The sequence below is a fragment of the Aulostomus chinensis genome, chromosome 24 (genome assembly GCF_037954235.1).
Source record: "Aulostomus chinensis isolate RoL2024-O1b breed Wild chromosome 24, RoL_Achi_v1.0, whole genome shotgun sequence".
In the NCBI taxonomy this organism is placed as follows: domain Eukaryota; kingdom Metazoa; phylum Chordata; class Actinopteri; order Syngnathiformes; family Aulostomidae; genus Aulostomus; species Aulostomus chinensis.
In genome coordinates this window covers 15,714,303-15,720,902 of record NC_141343.1, presented here as the reverse complement: position 1 = coordinate 15,720,902, position 6,600 = coordinate 15,714,303, and the positions used below count along the sequence as shown (strand labels likewise).

General features: G+C 45.4%; 1 long non-coding RNA gene across 2 annotated transcripts in view; it reads right to left on the bottom strand.

Moving 5' to 3' along the window:
* The window catches only part of LOC147238896 (uncharacterized), a 40,518-nt gene extending 36,447 nt beyond the window's left edge, over positions 1-4,071 (bottom strand). Inside the window, exons 1-3 of one of the 2 annotated variants that reach the window (XR_015111761.1) lie at positions 3,888-4,071; positions 3,674-3,770; positions 3,465-3,550 (exon numbers count right to left, since the gene is read on the bottom strand). This is a non-coding gene — a long non-coding RNA (uncharacterized LOC147238896). The remainder of the gene's footprint in view (positions 1-3,464; positions 3,551-3,673; positions 3,771-3,887) is intronic. The other variant, XR_015111762.1, reaches the window with a different exon arrangement.
* Positions 4,072-6,600: the final 2,529 nt, after the last annotated feature.

The window sequence follows — 6,600 nt, the reverse complement described above, 5'->3', positions numbered from 1 at the left end:
CCAAAATGAACCCGCTCACGTCCAGCATTTTGGATTTCTTTGGAAGTAAATTAACCAGTGGTCAAACAGATGGAACTTCATGAAAATGCCTCAGAACCTGATGAATGTTTGCACCTGCTGTTTGACTGCTACAACATAGACCTTCACTGTATGTGTACGACAGCTACCCCTGCTTCCTCCAGGACATTGTCCACCATTTTAGGAACCAATATTCCCCAAATACTGTCTGACAAGAAAGTCTCCAAAACTACGAGTAAACCACAACCAAGTACATACGGACGGAGGGCGCTGAGATATTCTACAGTCAATAATAAAGTCCTAAAGACAGATGTTGAAATCAGAGGTGCCTCCTGCTTTATTTTCAACCGTAGCACCAAACAGTACGACCCAAATAAAGCACTGCCATGACCCAAGCTCTCCACCATCGTTGACGGAATTGTGCTCCGTACGTGACCTCGCCCGCCCAAGCTGGGCTTCTGTTTCAGAACGGTGGTGAGAGGACTGCAAACGTCTGAGGACATCAGTTAGATGGGAGGATGCTGTGCTTTTTTAGGCTCCGTCCTGAAACTTGATGTCACCTCAGCATTGATGGATAATGAGATAATGGCCCTCATGGGTACAACAGAAAATTCCTCCCTGCTCCATACCAGACATGATTCACACCTCTGCAGAAACATTTAGCACTTTAACAGTTTGCTATAAATAACAGAGGTTTCAGAGAAAGGAACACTGGGTTTAAGTTTAGCGGTTCTCCTCAGGAACCCTGAAGCTGTACCCACCAGGCAGTTGTGAGTTGGGAGGATGACGCCAGTATCCTCTAGGTCTAATTTGGATGTATTTGTACCTGGAGAGATTTACTGCAGCCTTGACAAACTTCACCAGGGGAAGAAGGTATCTGGTTTGATATTTGACGCAATGCCGCCCTCCGGTGGCATCACTTATGAGAAAGTTGAATCAACCACTCAATGCTTTACATTTTAACCGCAAATCAAGTTATTTTTGCACCGGTGAACAAAATGTTACATCTGAAAAAAACAAGGTTAGCTTGATTCGGTCGTTCCTCTCAAGACGAACGACCCAACCTGAGCACACAAACGCACTCAATGTTCCTCTCAAAAACCATTGTTCTGTTCTGGCTTGACAAAAAGACAAAACCTTCTGACTAATATTTGTGTAAAGCTATCATTTAAGATGAATTCCTTCTGCTGGATACTCTTCGTTTGAGTATTTAGATTTGACAAATGAAACTTGTTTTAGGCTGTCACGGTGGAGCAGTGGTCCTCACCGTGGCCCCCAGCAAGAAGGTTGTGGGTGGAGCAGTGGTCCTCCCTGTGGCCCCCAACAAGAAGGTTGTGGGTGGAGCCCCGGCTGCAGCACGGGGTCTTTCTGGGTGAGTCTCCATGTTCTCCCTGTTCCTGCTGGGTTCTCTCTGGTACTCCAGCTTCCTCCCACAGTCCAAAGACATCAAGAGGGACCAGGTTAATCCAGACTCTAAATTGACCGTAGGCGTGGCTGGGAGAGCCAATGGTTGTCTGTCTCTATGTGTTGGCCCTGCCATGGACTGGTGACCTGTCCAGGGGGAAGGCTGCTGGGATAGGCTCCACCCCCACCACCCTCAACAGGAGAAGAGGGGGAAGATGGAGGGAGGGAACTTGTTTTAGTTTTAAGTTTGGTTAGTTTTATATATTTAGTTAAGTTTGTAATCTAAAAACTGAGAAGAGAGCAAAGGTGGAAACATCAATTTAAAAGAAGTTTTGTTGGGAACAAAATAATCCGCCTACAAATGGGAACCCAACAACTTTTCCTTTCAGATTAAACTGAGTCTAGAGTACAGGACCCACTCTGAAAGATCCTTGGCTGGTCTGCATCTCAGAAACAGATTTTAAGTTTTGGATTTTCAAATTAAATTTCAAGATTTGGGAATATAAATGTGCAAGTGTTGAATTCACATTAATAAATTCTTAATCAGAAATTCATGTAACTTCCAGCTAAATATGTTTTTGGGTCCGTGTTGATACTTTTGCACTCAAATTATTTGTTGATTGTGAAAAGTTTAATGTTCGATTGCGGAAAAGGAATAAGGGTCCAGAAACAGTGAAGAGAAGCCCAAACTTAACTCTCTCTCCACAAGAAACCCCCTCAGCAAGAGGAACGAGGAAGCACACACTCGTCTTTGTGAGTTTACACACCAAATATTGGCGAGAGAAGATATGCGGTCAACACAAGCGGTGGATAGAAGCCATCATTGGTGGCTGTGGTAGGTAGGACCATACAAATGCAAGAAATGTCTACAAAAGCAAGGAAAACCCCGTATACAGAGGTGGAGGACCTGCTGTGTTGTGATGGGATGCTAGGATACCGTACTGACGAGCATCATCTAAGTCAAACCAGGATCTTTTCTAGACCCGGCAGAACGTTATCGTTCCTAAACATCGGCCGTATCACAGGGTTGGAGGACTTGTGGGATTTGAAACTCTCACTGAGGGAAATAAATACACAAATATAGCCTGTCAAATGCTGATTGACACTTGAGAGTTAATGCTCCAGGGTTGTCCTCCTTCTGATGTACTATTAGCCCACATCTCTGTACCAGGGCAATAGTCTGATGCTCCCTGGTGACTGGTTGAGACTGAGTGGGCGAGACAGAGAGCGAGAGAGAGAGCGAGCGAGAGAGCGAGCGAGAGAGAGAGAGCGAGAGAGATCCTGTTGCCCATAAACCTCGCTGATACGAGCACTGACGCTTCCTTCAATTATCCGTACCGGAGGACCGGAGCGCCTCTTCTCCTCTCAGCCTGCTGCAGCCGCGCTGACTCCCGGAGCATCTCTCCCCACCGGCTACCAGACAGTTCCATCTTTTCCCTGCAGTCCTGTGAAGGCGCGCTGCAGACCTCTTAGACGGAGGCAGAAGACTCAAGTCCACTTGTGCTGCAGAACTCCTGTGTTTCCGAGATGAGCGAGGTGAGTGTTCAAGTCCATTCCAGTGCGCACTGACTGCACCGAGCGCTCCCTCTCTGTCTCTGTCTCTCTCCACGTCTTATTGAATTAGCCGAGACATTTCACGCAAACCTGGCTCTGTAATACTCCTACACATCCTTAAAACCCGCATCCGAGGTGCGGTCCTGGCGGCGTTTTAGCGCAACGCTACCCCCCGACACTTGTTTGGCTTCGGTCCCAAGTCTGACAGGAGCACTGCAGCGGCACAAGCTCGCATCGCCAGCGGGCGATTATGAACATCTGCTGGAGCTTTGCTTCTCCAAAGTAGGGGCCGGGGACAAATACGAGACCCCTTCCTCGGGTGTCCAAAATAAAATTCAAAAAGGGTTTGTTTTGCATTCATCGAATTAATTATGGGTGGTTTTAAATGTCTTATATGGCCTCCGGGAACGGTTCACTTGCACAAGGGAAATGTGAGGATTAAAATTGGCTTTGTGCATTTTAATGAGCCCCCGCAGACGGAAACTTACTTCATGTCCTCCACTCGCGGATCGGTGGTTCACATCGCGGATCCTCCCCGAACTTGCTGCAGATGCACCGTTTTCCTGCCGGTGGCCTGTAATAAAGTAGATGTTTCACGGTGAAACGAGGCTTTGACCCGGTACTTTTGGCAGAGGATGAAACGGTCTAGTAATCTCCGCTGGACAAACTTGGTCGGGTGCTGCTTCTGGTCACGTACCACTGGAACCCGGCAATGAACACACTGGAATTCCTTGACATTCCCATGAAACCGCCGTGGACTCCCAAGTCTTCACAAAGCTCCTCCTATCCCTGTACTTGCGGGTACATTGAAAAAAAATTTTTTTAATGGAGATTTCGCTGCGTAGTTGGGATACAGCTAGGTAAACAAGCTAGGTGTATCCGATGCTAGCTAAACGTGCTAACGAACTCACGAGTTTTTTCTGTCCCAGGAGAAGCCGATGACGTATTTCATGTTCCACACGGACAGGTGCCGAACACCGGACAACATGACGTTCCATTCAAGACAAGTCGGAAGTGGGAACTTCCCGTTTGAAAATTCCGACTTCCGCCCTCAAAGCGTCGCGAGGGCTTCAGGTTAAAAACAAAACAAACAAAAAAAACATGGCGGACCTTTGCTAAGATTTTTTTTTTAAATGGCAAGTGATATGACGTTAAGACAACAAGTACAGCCTCCTTGCCAATTTTATGTATAACGCTAACATGTTCCTTTCCAGCTACATCTATAAATGATTTATAAAATTAACCAAATATGACATTTATCGAAATTTCCTTCTTTAATGTTTTTTTCCCAAATAACTTATGTCGATACTGTGAGTAGGGACAGGACACGGTATTTGACCAGTTCGCCATCAATATCCATGCTTAGTGGGATTTACCACCTTCATAAGCGTTATTACAATGCAAATACTCAATACTTTTAAAATGAGTTCGAGTTGTTTTACCGTTGATGATATGTTACTCTGAGGGTGCCGCCATTTTTGGATTCTCCTTAACGATGTCTCTGTGCATCTGAGTACTTTTTCTAGTATGAGGTTGGAAAAGTCCCAGTTCTCCTTTGTTTGGGATGTCGTGGATACGACGTGTAAAACATAAAAATACACAACAGACACCCATGCGCGGAAACAAACTGCGAAGCCCCTTGACTACTGATCCTTAGTATTTGCTTATATTGGAAATGGTCAAAAGTGAAGGAAACAACTCTTTTTTTATCTCCTTGTGAATATGTCACACTTGTAGGTGTCAGAAACAAAAAAATTAGCTTCCAACTCCTGATGATTCTGTTGTCTTATGGGGGCTGTGTATAACAGGAAGTTATGGACTCCATGCACTTGTTGGAAATGAGGCATTAGAGCCCAACACCATTTGACAAGAACTACAATGAATCAGCATCAACAGATTGGAGGTTTATTTCAAAGGCAGAAAGTAAAGAAGTGACTATTTGGCTACAAATTGTACCACATCTTCAGCTGTAGACATGCACATTTGGACGAGCTGCCTAAACTCCACCTCCTGACCCGCATCTGACCTGAATCAAGCCTGGCTTATTCCATTTGGCCCACTTCTGGCCCACACAAGGCACCAAATTCTCACTTCTACCTCATAGCTTCTATTATTCTGCAGCGTATAATTTTGCATTGCAAATGTAGGAGCTCCTGGTAGTTCATGCTGTGTTTATCAGTGGAAGACGGCTAACGTTGAGTCTTTAAAGGAACAACTTTTGGGAAATTAGCCCATAGTCCATCCTCCACAGAGTCAGACACAAAGATGGAGATCCTTCTGTCCCCTTCGCAGCATTTGGGGACCTGACATCCATGCTAGTTAGCTAACCACAAAGGATGGTAGTGGGTCAGAAGTGCCAGTTTTTCATCACAATTTTTAAATGCTTAAGTACAGACGCTCTTAAAAAATCCTTTCGACCGTACGTTAGAGTGTGGTGGTGGTTGGCTGAGGTACAGCCGTATACTTTGACACCTAAGAACTGATAACTGTGATTGTTACCTTTAAAGAAACAAATCTGCAAAGTTGGAGCAGCGTGGCTCTGAGGTAGAGCGGCCGTCTAGCCACCGAAGGGTCGCTGGCTCGAGCCTCACTTCCCCCAGGTGACCATGTCCAAGTGTCCTTGAGCAAGATACTGAACCCAGAATTCCTCCTAATGGCCCTGCAATGGACTGGCGACCCGTCCAGGGTGAACTCCGCCTCTCACGCAATGTCAGCGGGGATAGGCTCCACCCCCCCCCCCGCGCAACCCTTCATGGATAAGCAGTATAAAAAATGGATGGAATTGCAAAGGTTTGATGAATTTCCATGCAAGTTGTGTTTGACATCATGACAACGCCACTGCTGAGATGGGTAACAGAATTGGACAGCGAGAGTCTCACTGACTGTGCACATTCCCGCCTGCATCTGTCACTGTTCAATTATGTAAACGCTTGGAAAACCCATCGTCAAATAAATTCCATGGACAAAAATGACGTCATGGAGGTCCCTGTGGTGCTTGGTTTTCTCCTCTGGGTCACAAATGTAGAGCATTGCTCCAATGGGACCTTTCCTTCTGCACGTGGTCCAGGCCATTCACTTCCCCCAGCTTCATACGTCACCGGTCCATTACATGGACAGATGTTACCACAGCTATTGGAATGCCTCAGACACAAGAAGGTGCAAACATCTGAATTTTCTATGATATATAATGATAAAGCACTGCAGCTGCTTTTGGAAATGTGTCGGATTTGGTTATGGTGAGGAAAACATCCCAGCTTGGGTTAGTAACTTTCTTCATCAAGGTTAATAAGGGTGATCATTTTTAAGAGGCTTTCACATCCCGGATCCCAGTAGACCCCAAAGGTCAGCTCATTGAAATCAGTTTGAATTCTGTGTACGGAATTTCCGACATGGCTCCACAAGGTGATCGTCAGTGTACTGAGAATTAGATTCTGCTGTACTGAATACAACATTTTACTGTTGTTTTCAGAATATATATGGTTTTCATTGTGTTTTTTCATCTCTTGGATGGTGCACGGGTATGGAGCAACAGCATGATATGACGTGAAACTTGTTTGCTCCCTATTGTTCTGTTTATGTATTTGTAAAGGATCTGTTTAACTTCTTTTGTTTTATCGTAATTAC